This window comes from Anser brachyrhynchus (genome assembly GCF_964034855.1).
Source record: "Anser brachyrhynchus genome assembly, chromosome: 1".
Lineage (NCBI taxonomy): Eukaryota > Metazoa > Chordata > Aves > Anseriformes > Anatidae > Anser > Anser brachyrhynchus.
Genome location: NC_137694.1, coordinates 19,150,611 through 19,169,793, shown reverse-complemented (window position 1 = coordinate 19,169,793; position 19,183 = coordinate 19,150,611). Strand labels below are relative to the sequence as shown.

General features: G+C 37.0%; 1 long non-coding RNA gene across 5 annotated transcripts in view; it reads right to left on the bottom strand.

The window, feature by feature from the left end:
- LOC308181553 overlaps positions 1-19,183 on the bottom strand; it is a 114,348-nt gene that overhangs the window by 25,026 nt on the left and 70,139 nt on the right. The window contains exons 2-7 of one of the 5 annotated variants that reach the window (XR_013941500.1): positions 14,109-14,179; positions 10,599-10,733; positions 7,856-7,912; positions 5,075-5,159; positions 2,548-2,680; positions 219-315 (exon numbers count right to left, since the gene is read on the bottom strand). This is a non-coding gene — a long non-coding RNA (uncharacterized lncRNA). Of the gene's footprint in view, positions 1-218; positions 316-2,547; positions 2,687-5,074; positions 5,160-7,855; positions 7,913-10,598; positions 10,734-14,108; positions 14,180-19,183 lie in introns of all 5 variants that reach the window. The other 4 variants (XR_013941501.1, XR_013941502.1, XR_013941503.1 and 1 more) reach the window with 4 other exon arrangements.

Below are 19,183 nucleotides of genomic sequence, written 5' to 3'. Positions count from 1 at the left end.
ACAGGACTTGACAATCACACAAGAGGAATAAGTTTAATGTACTGTATTCTAGGTCTTAAAAACCCCTTTTACTATAACCATGACATTCTACAACTGAAGAAGATGGCCCAAAAAGCCCCGAGTGGTAATTGGAGATATTTGTTTCAACAGTTAGAACCCACCCACATGATCTAGATGAATATGCAATATTTCATTAACTCTTACTGTCCTCTACTCACTCAGCTTCATCTCGCTTCACTTGGGATTCCTATGCCTTCTGGAATGGTACAATCTCTGCAGGAGACATCAGTCCTTCAGTTGGACCTTTTTAATTTCCTGAGAGAGAACACAATAGCAACATCACTACTACATGCAATGAAATACAATGTAGTTAAGATAAAATAGTGCATCATGTTTCAGAAGCATTCCTTGAGCAACAGACATTAGTGAGCCCTTCTCTACTAATGGCTGATGGCTGATGAGAAACTCAAAATGAACTGGCAACGGTGCACTTGCAGCCCAGAAAGCCAACAGTATCCTGGGCTGCATTAAAAGAAGCATGGCTAGCAGGGCAGGGGAGGTGATTCTCCCCCTCTATTTTTGCTCTTGTGAGAGCTGTACTGCATTCAGCTCTGGGATCCCCAATATAAGAAGGATATGAACGTATTAAAGCAAGTCCAGAGGAGGGCCATGAGGATGGTCAAAGGGCTGGAGCACCTCTTCTATGAAGACTGAAGGAGTTGGGGTTGTTCAGCCTGGAGAAGAGAAAGCACCAGGGAGACCTTATAGCAGCCTTCAATTACCTAAAGGAGGCCTACAAGAAATCTGGGAAGGGACACTTTGTCAGGGATTGCAGTGATAGAACACGGAGTAATGGTTTTAAACTAAACAAGGATATATTTAGATTGGATATTCAGAAGATATTCTTTACCATGAGGGTGGTGAGGCACTGGAACAGGTTGCCCAGAGAAGAAGCCCCATCCCTAGAGGTGTTCAAGGCCAGGCAGGATGGGGCTTTGAGCAACCTGATCTAGTGGGAGGTGTGACAGGAGGGCTGGAACTAGATGATCTTTAAGGTCCATTCCAACCCAAACCATTCTATGATTTTATGATTCTATGATTAATGTAGAAAGGATAGAATTAAATAGCAGGTTTGGTTAACAGATTTTATAGTTAGATTTGTAAGAATCTCCCTATTTTATTTTTATTCTTAATTACTTGGAGGCATTCAAAGTTATCTCTGATTTTAATTTCTACTTTTTTATTTTTTATATTAGATATTTTAGCTATGTTTTGGAATTGTTTGATAATGCATGACTTTTTTTTTTAAATAATGCATCAGATTTTTATATATGAAACACTGACAATTTGGTTTGTATCTTGCTTTACACACATACACACAACATTTATGACTTGCATATATGTGGCCAGTATAATAGCAGTGCTTTTGTTTAAACACTTTCTACTATCTAACATGAGCCACACAGTTACTAAACAAGGCCATACTGCTTTTCAGCCTCCTTTTGTTCTTGGTATATATATAGCTGAAAATAAAGTACATTTTCTTTTACTCTGACATGTTGAATAGGAACTAGCCCTTCACATGCTCTGATAGCATCAAACAGCTTGAATATTGCTCAGTCAACAGAATTTCTCAAAACATTTCAAAAACAAATCATCAAATAGTATTTTGAGGTCCATTAAAGGGAAACAAAACAAAACAACTTTGCTTGCAACATGTGAAGTGATATTCATAGGTGTATTTCCAAAACTGGCTCTATTTTCCTTTTTAAGGAATCCAGTTCATTTTAAAAGCCAGCCATACATTGATGGAAATAAAGGAAAATTACAGCCATTAAATGCGGACAGGAAATGTGTGCACCAGCTTTAACTCAACATGAAAATTAAATCCAAACTAGGTCTAGGTTTTAATGTTAATTGTTCACATGCCCTCAATACAAATTATTCACACTAACGTGCTGCATTAGCCAAGCCTGTCACTTCTACAATTATTATTTTTGTTGTTGTTGTTTTGTAAATGTCACCTCATTTTGTGTCCATTGTGGGAATTTAGGTAAGCTGCTTTAGTTGTAAGAAAGTTCTGAGCATAACATTTAAGGCTGCTGCTGCAGTTTCATGGATCATTAACAATTTGCTAATATTGTTTTAGCTTGCAAATTAGTGCAGCTTAGTGACTAAGGAAAGGTTTCATAGCTGTCATCAATCAGACTAAAATTCTTCATGCATGAGATGAAAAACGATTTTTAGCCTTTGAGGCTCAGACAGCAATTACTGAAAAAAAAAAAAAAAAAAAAAAAGCAGGGGGAGGAGTGAGGGGGAAAAGAAAGTGTTCAAATGTAAAATGTTAGTAATTCTATTAAATGTATTTCTTGTTGCACTAGGAAAGAACTAAAACATGCTATGTAACCATGCCTTAGCCTCCTCCTACACTAATGAAGCGACAAACTTTAGAGGGGAAAAAAAAAAAAAAAAAAAAGCCTTTCCTTGAAAATGACAAGAGATTGGTGAATAATGAAGCAAAACAAAACAGACAAAAAATAACAAAACCTGGGAGTTTTTAGAAATATATTTCCTTCAGCCGTCCTCCCATTCCTTTTGTATTTGCTCATCTTGAACATCTGAGTGACTGAGTTTTATTCACGTGGATGCTCACAGAAACTAAATCCTTCGTTTCCATGCTCTAGGACTCAGAGAGAGAAAATTTTAAATACCATGTACACACATTTTCATGAAAGTGGAAAATATCAGGCTTTTCAGCTTCTCTTGTCAGAGTCCTACCACAGTACTGTTAAGAAGGCAAAAGGCAGTTCTTTGGGACCACTCAACAACTGAGTGCAAATTCTGTTATTGCTGAATTTCTTCAGAGCAACTAGCAGTTTCAGTCCACACAGCATGAGCCTGCAACTCACAGTGGGGTTTCTTTGCCTGCCTCTCCAGCACAGCAGAGGGCAAGGAAAGATGCATTACAAAGAGTGGAAAGCAGAAACTCTAGTGAGCTGTCTTGTAGCATAAACTAGCATGTGGTCAGTCTTCAGCTTCACTTAAACGAGCAAAGTAGATTTCTCATCAGGTTGTTTTTCATTTTGTTTTTTAACCAAGCTATTGTGGTTTACCCCCAGCAGGCAGCTAAGCACCACAGAGCCGCTCACTCACTCTTCCCAGGTGGGATAGGGGAGAGAACTGGAAACGAAAAAGTGTAAGAACACATGAGATAAAGTCTTCACCTTTATACTAGGTAAAGCAACAGCTGCATGTGCAAGCAAAGCAAAACAAGGAATTAATTTAATAGTTCCCATTGGCAGGCAGGTGTTCAGGGTACATCATGCATAACAGTTTCTTGGGAAGACAACGCCATCACTCTGAACACCTCCCTCTTCTTCTTTCTTTACCCCAGCTGTTATTGCTGAGCCTGACACCATATGCAAGTATGAAGTATCCCTTTCGTCATTTTGGGTCAGCTGTCCTAGCTGTGTTCCCTTCCACCTTCTTGTGCTCCCCCCGCCCCCCCAAGCTTCCTCACTGGCAGGGCAGCACATGCAGCATAAAAGTCCTTGGCTCTGTGTAAGCACTGCTCAGCAACAACTAAAAGCCTCAGTGTGTTATCACCACCATTTTCATCAAAAATCCAAACCACAGCACCATACAAGTCTCTATGAAGAAAATTAACTCTATCACAGCGAAAAACATGAAACAAGCCCTCTCACTCCAAGTATTTTTCTCTCATTCATCATCCTAATATTCTCAGCTTTTCTGTTTTCCTATTGCTTTCATTGCTGCATATTTCCTTGTAGCCTTTTCCAGTTTCATACTTTCACAAAACTTCCAATTGAATCTTCTCCTTTCCTTTTCCTTTCCTCTACCACTTCTGGTAACTGTCTTGGTCTCATCTATCCCATTGTGAGTCAACAGTCCTCTCTTTCAAATTCTTTCACCTCTGTGTGGAACCTTGTAAAGTTTATCCATTGGTTTATAAGCTGTACTAAAGAAATAGAGAAAACACAATGTACAGTAACATCCATATCATGGTGATACTGCCTTTTGTCATCTTCAAACCATCCACCTCTATCAGGGATTGTACAAGCAATTTTTCTCCTGTCAAAGAGAAATGCATGCAGAAAAGAGTATGTGTCTGTACAGCAGCCATAGCAGTTGTCATCAGTGTTTACATTAAACCCCCAGAATCTCAGATAGTGAACTGGGGTATTAATATGAGAACAGACATCACTGTAGTGCCATCACATTTTGTAAAGTTCTGTCAAGGCTGCTGGAAAGAAAGGCCTCATTTTTCAAAGTTATCTAAATTATTTTCAGGATCAGAGTCTATGTTCTTTATGTTTGGGATGGGAGAGAGGTTAAGCGTCAGACATATCCATAAGTCTCCATAAACATAATGCAATATTAGTAATCAAGATAATGCAAAACCACTGGAAATATATTGAGATAAAACAATATTTTATCAGTGTACCATAAACTAGAATATTAAGATGGCCAATATTTTCTAAGAAAGAGCCCACTGTAGCTGAAACAAGAAAGTTTATTTATTTATTTATTTTGTCTACAGTTACAAGACAGTGACTCATTTCAATTTTGTCTGCCTTCTAAGATAACCTAGTTTTGTCTGGTTTCCACCTCTCTCGGATTAACTTCCTAAGGAACAGAAATCATATCATGTAATGTACGTGATGAACCAAAACTCAATATAACTCTTTTTTATTGGGCAACTGCAAAACTGCTTACAGTCAACCAATACAGTAAGAAACCAGAGACAAAGAAATGGACATATTCTGGAAAAGCAAAAAAAAAAAAAAAAGTTTTGACAACTTATTTCATAGAGAATATTTGCTTAGCTTTATAGCTTTACATTAAGATATTAATTAATTTAATAAATTAGTAAATAAGACAAAGATTTGATTACTGTAATCATAACGAGGCATTGTGTCATTAAAAGAAAAAAAAAAAAGGCACATCAATTTTAAAATGGTAAAAATAAAAAAATAAATCTTAGCTCTGATCTCAAATCCAGCCTAATTTAATGTTAATTTAATTGAATTTGACCAAGAAAGTGCATACTTACCTGTGTTACATCTGTGCCAATTAACCTTGGTTAACACGTCGAGTTAGAATCTTATACTTAAGAAATTTCATACTGAAGACTACTCCTAGTTGATTTGATGGTACACAGGTATATGATGATCAGGGTTGCCATGCCACAATTAGCAGATGTGAAAATAGATAGATTTTCATCATGGTACCAAAATTTTGTTGTGTCAAGAAATTTGTTGAGCTTGTTATTTGAAATTATGAACTTTATTTTAATTATTTTAAAAATTCTCTCAAAATGATGATTTCTGAATTTTGGAACAATATGGAAAAACTACAGGGTCACATTAAATATTTTACCTTTTTAGGATCAATATATAATAAATATATATATATTTAAAACGTTTTTGACTTTGTTATTTTTAATTTAAGATAGGCATAGGCAAAAGGACCTGAGAAATCAGGTGGCTGCATTTTAACATTTCAGCTTGACCGCAATAAAAAATCTATAGGACAAGAATATAAATATGCTAAATCTAAGATCTGAAACATGGTTAATCATATTTGACGTTTCTAACAGTCTTAAACTGTACATAGGTATCATATTTTCTTGGTATGCTAAGTGTTAATTTGGTAGTGTATGCCATATACATATTTCTAATTATGACATTTATAATCAAATTATCAAGGAAAAGTTATTACAGTTAGATTTATTTTATACACCCACTGTATGTAAACAACATAATGCAATCAAACAATCAAAAAAGTAATAATTTACTGCTGTTTCTTTCCATTTATAAGGACTTTTTTTTTTTTTTATCAGCTTGACAAAATGAGTCATGAGTTCTATTTCAAAATTCACTTTCCTTTAAAAGTTTATTTAGGAACATCAGAAACACAAAAATAAGAACTAAAAAGAAAGGGACAGAGAAAAAAGTACTTCTCTTTCAATATTTCCTAAAGAGTATATTTTAGTTGTTGTTACAAATAAAATTTATTGTTATTATTACATTATTATTAATGTAATAAATTTGATGTCATGTGTTACCTAATAGGAACACAGTATATATTCTAGGCTAATCATTTATTTTGCAGTCAATGCATATCAGGTGTCAGTCTTTGCTTTCAATAGATAAAAAAACTTTCATGCATCTAATGCAAGGGGAAAAAAAATCTTTAAACATATTATAGATTTCCCAATTAATATTTTAGAAAATGATTAGTCAAACATTTCACTCAACAGGTATCAACTTTGAAAGCTTTGAAAATGGTACCCAGTAGAGGTTTTCTAGTTTTATCTCTGGGTTTCACCTTTTGTTGTCTTTTTTCAATTTTAATTATTATAATTTTAACGTGTTTATTTAGCTAGAAGATCTCATTAATATATAAACTATTATAAAGCAACTTACAGTATGGTAGCCCTGGTGAGCACAGATGAACTAAAAATAAGAACAAAAACAAGAAAACACCCGCCACTTGCAATGAGTTAACTTTCCTCCACACCATGCAGAATGGAAACTAAACAGTGTTAGTGTTTGTAATGTATTATCTCCTTATGGTTAAGCAATTTTGTATAGCTCTCATGGAACTTTGTAGTTTATTTGTAGTTTGGATAGAAGATTCATCTCTAAGTACTATTTCTGTGTGTTTAGGTCTTGTAAAGAAGTATAATGACTAAATTAATTTAAAATGATAATATTATTTGCTTTCTTAGAAATACTAGGTAAAATGAAATATTTTCTAAGGCGAATTTATGCTGTTTACAAAACAACTTTTATTTGAACTTCTACTACTTAAATAAACGGAAAAATTTACCCGTTCTCAAGGCTGCATAACCATCAGTAGCCTTACTGTACCAGTCGAAATGCTGATCTAATCATCAGTATATTGGAAATCCTTGCCATTGCACCCACCTAAAACTCATCTGGCTTTTTGTCTGTGCTAGGACTTAATTATTGCTACTTTTAGTTGTTGAGAGACAAAAGGCAATAGCCAAATGCAATTCCAATATATAAATACATATTTTTTCCCATTGAAAATGTTATTAAATCACTCAAATCTCCTTACAATCCCATAGGAGCAATATTCACTAGATCATAATTTATTTAAAAATAATTCACTAAAACACAGAACACTGACCAAAAGAAAACTACCAACTATGAAGAAGACTGCACAGTGTCTTTGCTGGGTGTACTAACCTTTTTCCAAAAAGCTGGAAAATTTTGTAGTTAATCTTTTCTGTGCATAATGTGGATTAAACTATATTGCCTACTGACAGTGAATGTTACTAGTTTTAGCAGTGGATAAATTCAACCTGAATTGTGCCAAAAGACTTGTATATCTTATTCAGACTCTAAACAAGTAAAACTCAAAATCAAAACAAAATAAACTGTCAAAAGCGACCATCTTATATTTAAAGGTTTTTAAAAGTAAAAAAGACAATGCATATTTTGTCAGTAAACAATCAGTAAAATACTATTCTAAAAATCAATTTACATGTATTGTCATTATTTAATAAATAGTATTACACTTAATGTCACAACACATTGCAAGTGTACATTGCTCAAAATACCCTTACACCACTATTATGGACAGCATTACAATGGAGCATTAAAAGCTTCCGCTGTTCTAAAGTTGTTAATGGTCTTAATAGCATGCCATAAAAATAGCAAGGATATGATTCTGTTTAATTATTACTAATTATTTATTATAAACATGTTTATAAAAGTAACCAGCAGAGAATCTGATCTCCATCTCTAAACAATATTTAGACTGGACTGTGTTTAGTATGTGTTTTGAAAAACCATTAACCTACCTTGGTCTGCTACGTAGCTTAGCAGACTATCAGATGAACAGGTTCATTCTTTGTTTCCTAGACAGGAAAAATGAGGATGCAAATTAGTATCTTTAAAAATCTCTGTCTACAGTCATTGCTCCTCTCCATGGACTGCAGTTCCAGCCTGGAGTCTGCTTGTGTGGGGCTACTCCATGACTCCTCCACATCCACCTGCTCCACCATGGGCTCCTCCACAGGCTGCAGCTTGGAGATCTGCTCCGCCATGGGACCCATGGGCTGCAGGGGGACAGCCTGCTCCACCAGGGGCCTCTCCACAGGCCACAGGCGAACTTCTGATCCATGCCTGGAGCACCTCCTGCCCTCCTTCTGCAGTGGCCTGGAGGTCTGCAGGGCTGGTTCTCACTCCTCTCTCCCAGCTGCTGTTACACAGCTGTTGTGGTTTTTTTTTTTTTTTTTTCCTTTCATAATTATGTTCTTACAGAGGTGCAAACAGGGTTACTTGCTGGCTCTGCTTTGGTCAAAAGTAGGTCCATCTTTGAGCCAGCTGGAACTGGCCCTTATCTGACATGGGGCAACTTTGGACTCTTCACAGAGGCCATCCTGCAGCCCACTCCCTACCAAAACCTCTCCACATAAACCCATTATATCAGATGTTAAAAATGTTTAAAAAATGATTTATTTATTTATTTTTAAAGCTGTTAAAAAAAGATGTTATAAACCTATTATATCAGATGTATCGATCACCAACCACATGAAGTTTAACAAAAGCAAGTGCCAGGTCCTGCACCTGGAACGGAGCAACCCTGGCTATACGTACAGACTGGGCGACGAGACACTGGAGAGCAGCCCCGCAGAGAGGGATCTGGGGGTTGTGGTTGACAGCAAGCTGAATATGAGCCAGCAGTGTGCCCTGGCAGCCAGGAGGGCCAACCGTATCCTCGGATGCATCGAGCACGGCATTGCTAGTCGGTTGAGGGAAGTGATTGTCCTGCCCTACTCTGCACTGGCACGGCCTCACCTCAAGTACTGTGTTCCGTTCTGGGCACCACAGTACAAAAAGGACATTAAACTGTTGGAGAGTGTCCAGAGGAGGACGACGAAGATGGTGAAGGGCCTAGAGGGGAAGACGTATGAGGAGCGGCTGAGGTCACTGGGCCTGTTCAGCCTGGAGAAGAGGAGGCTGATGGGGGGACCTCATCGCAGTCTACAACTTCCTCGCGAGGGGGAGTGGAGAGGCAGGTGACCTATTCTCTGTTATCACCAATGATAGGACCTGTGGGAACGGTGTTAAGCTGAGGCAGGGGAAGTTTAGGCTAGATATCAGGAAGAGGTTCTTCACCGACAGGGTGGTCACACACTGGAACAGGCTCCCCAGTGAAGTAGTCACTGCACCAAGCCTGTCTGAATTTAAGAAGAGATTGGACTGTGCACTTAGTCACATGGTCTAAACTTTTGGACAGACCTGTGCGGTGCCAGGAGTTGGACTTCATGATCCTCATGGGTCCCTTCCAACTTGGGATATTCTATGATTTTATGATTCTGTGTTGGTCACACTACATTTGTACTGTTTTGGTATGTTTGTATTCGTAAGGAAAATTATATTTAAATATTTTGTAAGTAAATTAATATTTACTATATCCAGTTTTATATATTTTTAATTAACAGGTGTAACAGGTCTCTGCTTTTGCAACAAGAGGAGAGACAAATGAGCATCTTACACAGTGTTATTCTTTCACATATAAATAAACCAAGAGACTTTTATTCTTCACTGTGAGAAGAAACAAATGTAGTACAAATGAAAACTTGAACATTTATTTGAGACAAGTTTTATCTCTAGTCTTAATAAATTTACCATTCAATGGTTTCATGGAAATTTTCTCATGACCTCTATTTATGTAACAATAGGAAGAAACGCAAGGTATCCTCGAATTAAAACATTGATTTAAACCTAACCTTAGTTCCCAAGCTTTTCCTACGATTGCTGGCTCAGAAAGAAATACTTGTAAGACTAGATGCGTATTCCCTTAAGCTGGGTAATTCTGCCATGTATGAAGCTTTGTTTATTTTACTTCCAAATGAACACAATATATAAGGTGCAATGTACCAAGACAAAATGTAACAAAGATCTCTGAGGATTGGAGGTGTGTTTGTGAAAATTTTCCAGGTATTTTGAAATATAGGAGCTTTCAATATGCAATGTAGATTACTTCCGTGTCAATCCCAGGATCGGGGGGGAGGGGGGGGGCAGGAAGGGAAAGAAGAAAGAAGGGAAAGAAGGAGGGAAAGAAGGAAGGAGGGAGGGAAGGAGGAGGAGAACATCATTTCACACCTAGATTTAAATTAAATTTAGTGTTCTACAATACTATTGATCCAGCAAATGAGCTTTCCATTGTCAGGGAACAGCAAGCATAAGCTGCTCTACATAGAAAAAGGAGGCCAGGAGCTAAAAATCTCACTAGGCAGATAGGTCAACAACCCTGCCAGCAAGGGACACCATTACAGAGTACCCATGTAAGAAGAGAAGAGGATTGGTGGCTATGATCAGGAGCAGCCAACAGCCCTGTGATAGACAACCTTGACTATCATTAAAATGAATGTCTGAGATCTGGCCAGAAAGTCAAATTAGCGGATCCAGGTTGGGGTCAGCAAGTGCAATGTCAGGCAAAGGCACAGATGCAATGAGCTAAAGCAAGGGCCTGAGCTTAAACACAAATCCCAAGCAAAGGATGCAGAAACCCCAGATGAAGCTCGAAGAGCTTACCTGTTTTCACATCACTCTGATCCCAGGTTACAAAGCTGAGCAAAATCAGAGGTGATTTTGAACATGGATAGCCAAACACCTAGAAGGTGTAGGAAGAGGCAGTAGATCTCGACAGTTCCTTCAGTGTTCTGATACCTGAATCAGTCAAATTTTTGTCCAGTCAACAGGAGTTTAAATGCTGTGAGAGTTCAAAGCCTTAGCTACTGGACAAATAAGAACAGGACAATCTGCTGAAGCAGAGTATTGCCTCAAGATTTCCAGCAGTTTTCTTTTTGGTTTGGTTAAGGTGACTTCTGTACTTTAATTTCAGTCTTGGAAGGTACTCAGATTAGAAGACTTAAAAAAAAGAAAAAACAAAAACCAACCAGAATTACAAAAACAATCAAAAAGGTGCTTGTCTGTTTTTCATGCAGTTTTGAAGGAATCTACTTTAACTTGCTTTTTCGATAGGAAAAGTTGTGCATAAGTAGAAGCATATGTAAGAGTTCCATTTATCTAATTTATTTGCTATCTCTTCACCAGGAGAAAGCACTCTTCCAACTGTTTCAGTATCACTTTCACAATACTGTAATGCATTTAAACTGTTTCAATGAAATTTGATAATAGCCACTTGTTTAACAGTTCTACCAGATTGTGGCCCTTTATCTAAAAGCTTGTAAACAAAATACATGAACAAAATAATAAAAATTCTTAACTGCATTTTTACACTGAAGAATTTTTATTTATTTATTTATTTATTTACAGATGGGTAGATGTTAAAGTGCAGTAGGGGAAATGTATTCATTGCCATATTCCTTCACCAGTTTAATGAAGACTCCTCCTTAAACTGAAATTTAGGAAACTCTGATCTTTAAACTTTGAAAGATAAGAAGCAGATACAAAATTCTATATCACGTTGAAAAATGCTTCCCCAAATGTATAATTATTCACGTGGAGTATAACCAATAAATGATATCATAACCATGATATCAGACTACTTTTCATCCAACAGGAATTTTTTCTTTCTCCTAGCCTGACTTGGCCACTATAATGTTTTGTTCTCTTTATCACGATACATAGATCTTGTTTGTCATCTGGACAGAAAAATCCACTGTTCACCCCAAATAGTATTCAATACTAAGGTTATTGAGTTTGACCACTAGCATCATGCATCTCAAATTTGCATATCGTAAACTTTATCTGCGGTATGTATTAGATCTGTTCAGACCAGAGGTGATGTTCTAGTGTTTCTTCCCCTCCACAGTAAATTTCAGACAAGTTTATTGAAGTCTTTTAAAAACAGATGCCATTAAATACATCCAAAGTATTTCAAAATAATAAAATCACTAAGAAATAGAATCTGCAAAGCTGTTTCAGAGCAGTGCTTTAGTTATTGTGAAATTCTAATTTTCTAGTTGTGGTTAATGATGTAGAAAGAGTATGTGATGAGGCCTAATGTCAGACTGCTACCAAGTGCTAGAAATTGCAGAAGTTACCTACTTAGAGTAATTTATTGCTAAATAATATCTAACCTGCTTCAACTGTATTCCCAACAGCCTCATTTTTTACTCAGCACATCTAAATGATTAAGAATAAAGCCATTGAAGTCAATACATTTGAATTAACACTAATCAAAGTCAATGGAAAGCAACATTTTTTTTTTCCCACTAAAACAAAGCATAGTAAGCACAAGTCAAATTATAAGTAAGATGGTTTGGAAAGCTACATTTCTTCGATTTTTTTCCATCACTAATTCCACTTCAGAGATATGAAAAATAGTTAGATATAAATTCTGGTCTACATTTCTACAGCGTTCATAGGAATCATAGTGTTTTAGTGAACAAAACGCAACAAAACCACTCCTGAATTTCTACTCCTGTAATCACATCTGTAACAGCTGATTAGGAACATTCTGCTTTTGCAAATTAAACACAAATAAGCTAGCTGCAGGAGGAGCAACACACTGGAGAATCAGACCTATTGCCAATAGAAGGGATCTTCAATAACTGTCCAACATTACAGAATTCCATCAATGAAGGAAAAAGTAGTTTGCAAACTACTAGGGACTTTGTCCTGCATTTAAAACAAACTAAAACACATAACATCATAAATTTTGACAAAATCCCTTGAATTTGCAAATGATATAGCCTTGTAGTTATTTATATATTCAGTGATGTAGCTACAAGGTTGAAGACAACATAACTACTTTAGATAATGAATTTGTGAACTTCTTGTGTTCCCCATTTCTAGGATCAGAAAATGACTTGCCAGAGCTACTCTGACACCTTTTTGGGTACAAACCAAAGATTTAGCAATGGCAGACAAATTATATCTGGTATATTTCCTCTTTTTATCTTATCTGATCTCCTAGTTTTTATTAATCTACTTGTTTCACCTTGAAATATTCACTATACTTACAAATTTGGGATTGATGTTTTGTCCTGGGACTGAAGATTTGTATTAAATAGCTACCAAAGAAAAGGACACTTAGCAACCTCCCTCATTGTCTCTGCCTAGAGTGCCATGACCCCATGTCAGCTCCTGCCCCAGCGAGGCTGCAGTAAGGCTGGACTCCTCCCAGCCTTATTCTGCCTGCCAGCCATGTCCCCCACCAAACTAGACCCACCCACAGACCCATGTCCCAGCCTGTTTTTGGCCTATCCCTGCCCCAGGGAGGTGCCTGGTGCCACCAGCAGTTCCCTAGGGGGTACCTTTGGCTTTTGGAGGTGGGATGGGCCCTGTCTGTGAGGCACTGCCCTGATCTCTCCTCAGGCCCCAGTGCCCAGCTTCCAGAGAGCTACCAGCCCTTACAGTGCCCTGACAGAAAATGGAAAGTTTTCTGTTTTCTCATTAATATTCTGACCGGAGGTAACCAATATGCTCTTTGTACATATTCTATTCTAACCAACTGTTCACTATATATACGTTTTCCGTAACAACTTTTCGTCATGATTCTCAATATGGAGTCAAACCAAATCCGTTTTCATTTTCAGGATGTCATTTGGTTTTATTTGTCTAGTCTCTACAGTTTTTGAGTAAAAAGCTTGTAAAAAGCCTAGTAAAAGCTTGTTATGCAAAATTGTCCTTAACTGGGGCATACCTAGCACAATTCCTCGAGCAGATCTTTCAGGGGATATAGGGCTGGCACCAAAGAATGCCAAAAATTGTTGTTTGGTTATATTTTATCACCTCTTAGGTATGTGGCACCATTCTTGTCTTACCTGTCTTGCACCCTGAATTAGATCACAACTTGAATTAATCAGATTATTAAAAGTCAATGCACATAGGATTCAACTGAGCTGGTTATCTTGGCTTTCATTTTTCAGAATGAGTCCTCCATTTTAAATATCTATTTCAGGTCTGTAGGTTCATTCACACACATACACTCCCAAACACACACACACACACACACACGCGCACACATATATATACACACGTTTATACCAGGCATGTCACAGTATAGACAGTACTTTATTTTCAGTTACTACCTCAAACTTTTCCAACCAAAGATATATCAGAGGGAAGTCCTACCTTTTGGGTTAGATTTCTTACGATCACAGGTAGAAACCCCAGCTGCACAGCATAGCTTTGATATGACTGCTCTGAAAAGATACAGAAGAAAACAGCTTTATCTTGAAAATTCAGGATATCCTCAGGGAAACTGCCAATATGATGTTTTTTTTCCCTTCCATGCATTCTCTCACTGTTGCCTGGGTAGTTCAAACCTGACTTGGACATTACACCAGAGGGATCCCTAAACCTGAGTATAAACCTAATTTAAGTCAGGGTAAAGAAACTAGCAGCCTGAATTGGAGATTCTGAGTTGGAAGTCCTGGTGGTTAGGGGCAAAATCATATATTTTTGTTGTTCTTTTAAAATGAATAGTTTTCAAACTGAGATTGCATACCCACCTAGGCATTCCTCTGATTGACTGTGTGCTTTAATTAACTGCAGCAGAAAATAATGACTCATCAAATTAAGAAAAGAAACAAAAAAATCTTGTTGAAACAGATGGAATATCAGCATGTTAGTCCTTACCTTACTGCAGTGATTCACTGTAATCACATCTTAATGAAAAATTGTGCAACTTCCTTATGTATAAGATATAAGCAAATGTAACTGGGAAAGGGCCAAATTCATGAACTGGAACTTTTAAAGATGAATAGTCATTTCATAACATCTATTAGTTTCAAAGAAAAATATTTCCAAATTTATTAGACTGTTTTGAAATTGTTAGTCAACATGCCTAGAACCCTGTGGTGTTGTTATTATGACAGCCACTTTAAAGCAAACAAAAGAATTATTTGCTGTATGTCAGAGAGAAATGTACTTACACAAGGACAATGAACACGGTTTTATATAAACACAACAAGGTAGTATGTTCAAATATTTGCCCGTATAGAAATAACTCTTGCTTGTCCTTTTTTAAATGACCTTCGAATTAGAATATCATACTTTGTATTTGTGATGAATTTGAGGAGGCAGTAATTCAGTTTTTCACATAGACCGGTGAGACTGGACATGTTTTACTCAGATTGGTTAAATATTTTATAGATCAGTTTTCTGCTTCTGTTGAATTAGAGTATTATCACCACATAATATTTTCTTTACTGTCGAGGAACATGTCAAATAGCTTTTTATATTTTATTACTCTTTTCTGGTGTAGTTAATTTATGCATCAGCATCACTTCAACAGCATTTTATTTGATGTAATCTGACAGAATTCTAAGGGTGAATCAACAAACCTGGCAATCTGAACAGAATAATGTGTAATGTTGGCTAATAAAATGCATTGATTGTTTCTTGTCTTTCACAGGAAGGAAAAAAAAAAAAAAAGAGTTCCTGATTTAATTGCTGACAGGAATACACAAAAGTTTTTTATTACTAAAATTATTTTCAGCATATTATGATTGTATTTGGTCTGACTGGAAAGGAATTATCTTTCTCCATATCTTTGAACTTGTGACTCTGACAGTGTTGATAACACACCAATGTTTCAGCTATTGCTGAATGGAGCTTGATGGCATCAAAGCTTTCTCATTTTCCCACTCTACTCTACCCACCTCCACAACAAGTAGGTTGGGAGTGGGCAAGAAACCGGGAGAGGGCACATCTTGGAGATCTGACCTGAACTGATGAAGGGGATTTTCCATGCCATATGACATTGTGCTCTGCAATACAAACTTGGGGAGAGTTTTTCTTCTAGGGTAGCCATTGGTCAGACTAGCTAGGCATTGGTCTGTCATCAGAAGTGGTGAGATACTGTCTTTGCATCGGTTTTCTTCTTTTTATACCTCATTCCTTCACTTACTAAAAATGTACTTATCTTGACCCATGAGGGTGGGGGTGGGAGTGAGGACGCAGCTGTGTGAGTGCTTTGATACTGGTCAGGGTCAGCCTACCACCATGATATTCAAGTGTTAACTACCTATACCAGTATTTTAAATCTTATTTCTGATTATTCTGTACTTTGGTCATGCAACCACATAGAGACCTGTCTTAATAAGGTTTTGATAATATATCTGTTCAGACAGATATATTTGCAAGGCCTGCTGAGCTACTATTTTTGAGATATGTCTGCCAGCTGACTAACAGAACCCAACAGAGTGATCTAAGTAGCATCGTATCTATCCAGCTCTGTCTTTCTGACTATCCAGTCTATGACTACGGCTGCATAGTCTCTTACAACAAATCAAATCTTTATCTGTTGCGAGGAAGGTAGACACTATCATATCCTTCAGATGAGGGAAGATTTTTCTCTTAGTTTCCAAAGATATACTGGTAATATCTCATCCCCTCAAAAATGTTCTGATTTCAGGGGAAGATGATAATTGGAATATGTGGGTTGGTCTTAGACCATTTGGGAGTCTCCATGCAAACCTAGCTTGTGCTTTTTCAGAACTTTTGTTAGCTTGTCCACCATTTCAAATAATTTCCCTCCTTCCAAACACTTCTAAGGTGTTGTCATAAGAATTACTCTACTTTCCTCTGTCAGTTCAGGTGAATTCCACTCATTTTTTGTAAAGGTCTTATTTTTATTTTTGGGAAGTGAACATAAGATAATTCAATTTTCACTCTTTGTTGAGAACAGACTATATATATAGTACATGTTTCATTAGGTTTGAAAACAGCAATGAAAAATGACTCACCCATTTCTAGCTCATAGAAATTCTTAACTGTATTTTGGCAATTTTAAGCATTTTACCTGCTTTTCTGCTACCCTCCTTAACAGGGAAGCAACAATAATGCTTGTGTCAATTAGCATGAGTTAAGCACAGTTAGTACAACTAACTTAACCTTAACCTGCACTTTACTCTCATAGAAGTAGATAAAATATGATCAAGCAGCTGTCCTTAATAAAAGGGTAGTTTTTGTATGCTCAAGAAAATAGATAACCAAATTATGCAAATGACATTTTGACAAGTGCAAATGTGTTCAGAGGTGTCTGGAACAGATTGTGACTGACAAAAACAGGAACAGCAAATCAGACAATGAAAGTGAAATTTGAATGGACTAATCACCAAGATATTTTCTATTCAATCCTGTAACTAAGGAAAATAAGAGTCTTGAGATAAGACAGAGCACCTGAAAAACTGTGGGGTTTCTGGGAAACCCCATGACCCTGCATCTGGAGACAGAACCTTCCCTGCAAACTCCGGAGGACCCAGGGGACAGAAGAGAGCCCAGAGAATGCCACAGCCCTGCACAGGACTATGCACAGCACAGCTGGATCCACTTCACTGACTCATCTGACTTCGCTAGGACTCTCCACCCCACCCCACCCCACCTCCCCTCCCCCCCCCAGAAAAAAAAAGAAAAAGAAAAAAAAAAAGTTGTGTAATTTGTAAAACTGCCTAAATCTGTGATTACAGTGTTTTGGTATCCAAATGCATTTACCCTCCACATTATCATTAGGTCTTAATCTGTGACAATATGCCTAGCTATTGCCCTCCTGAAACAATATGTTTCCCAATAAAATATCTGCTTTTCAGTTAGAATGTGTAGAATGTGAAAGTTTGCATTATTAAACAACTTGCTTAATAATGTAATGAAATCACTTCCTACAATTGTTAAAAAAAAGGCCTGGCAAACTGTCCCTCTAAATACTTCCCTAATGAAAAACTCTGTCTTTAGTTTTAAAGATGTACTCACATTTAAACACAAATCAAGCCCCGAATTACAATGAAGTGAACAGATAATGTTCCAGACTGTAGGGAATGAATGATTCCTTAATTTGACTTAGTGAACCATCTTTTCCATTTAGTTGGGGATAACTTTTCTTTGTTGGTATATTTGCCCTAGGGACACAGCATGACTTTTTCATTATTTCAATTTCTATTGTTTATATGTGTGTATGAGACCTATCTTCCATGACCGAGCAGAGTGGCTGTGAATGGCATCTGGAATATATATGTATCTGGAGCCAGATACAGAGCAGGTTTAAACCAGCGTAGTTCTTGAATCCATCTGACTGATAGGATTGCGCATTCACATAGGATCAGTCTTCTGTTATCTGTTGGGTGCATTTTCATTGATAGTTACACAGTCTGTTTCAGATGAATACATATTTTACCCAAATGTATAATTATTGTGGATGACAGTGGTAGTTAATAAAATTATTTTTAATAAAAAATAATAACAACAATAATAATAAACGCATATCAAAACAAAACCAAAAGTCCATTGCATATCAGAATTTTGCATTTTCAAAGGGTATGCATGGAAGGACATAGAGCTTTCTTAGTTCTGATATCTGTTTGTCTACGTGTGTATCATTTTATCTTTTCAACCGCTGTACATAATCAATATAAAAAGTATTTTCTCCTTTACAAGATTCTTATTTTCCAGTCATTACAAGACAGTTACAGTCAATTCTTTGGTTTTAGTTAACCATCTAAATATAAGTAATTATGAAGTTTTTGTTCTACCTTTGATATGTTAAGTGAATTCAGTAAAACGTTCTGTTATTTAAGATGGGAGTAGGGAGAAAGGTCTGATTTTACACAAGCATACTTCTAGAAAGAAAAAATGAAATAGAGCGTGCTGTAATTTAAGGTTAAGTTAGGAAAAAAAAAACTTATTTGTCATGTCAGTTGTTCACTATTTTAATTACGTGCCAATGAATAAATTCCTAGAGGTTTTAAACAGGAACAAGGTGTAATGGTTTTAACTCAAAGAGGGTATGCATAGGTTAGACATTTGGAAGAAATTCTTTACTGTAAGGGCGGTGAGGCACTAGAACAGTTTTCCTAGAGAAGTTGCGGATGCTCCATGCCTGGAAGTGTTCAAGGCCAGGCTAGATGAAGCTTTGAGCAACATGGTCTACTGGGAGGTATCCCTGCACATGGCAGGAGGGTTGGAACTAGTTGATCATATGAAAACCGGAGTTGGAAGGGACCCATGAGGATCATCGAGTCCAACTTCTGGACCCTCAAAGGACCACCCAAAAAAATCAGAACATGTGCCTGAGAGCACTGTCCAAATGCTTCTTGAACTCGAGCAGGCTCGGTGCCAAGAACACTTCCCTGGGGAGGCTGTCCCAGTACCCGACCAACCTCTCCATGAAGAACCTTTTCCTAACACCCAGCCTAACCCTCTGCTGTCCC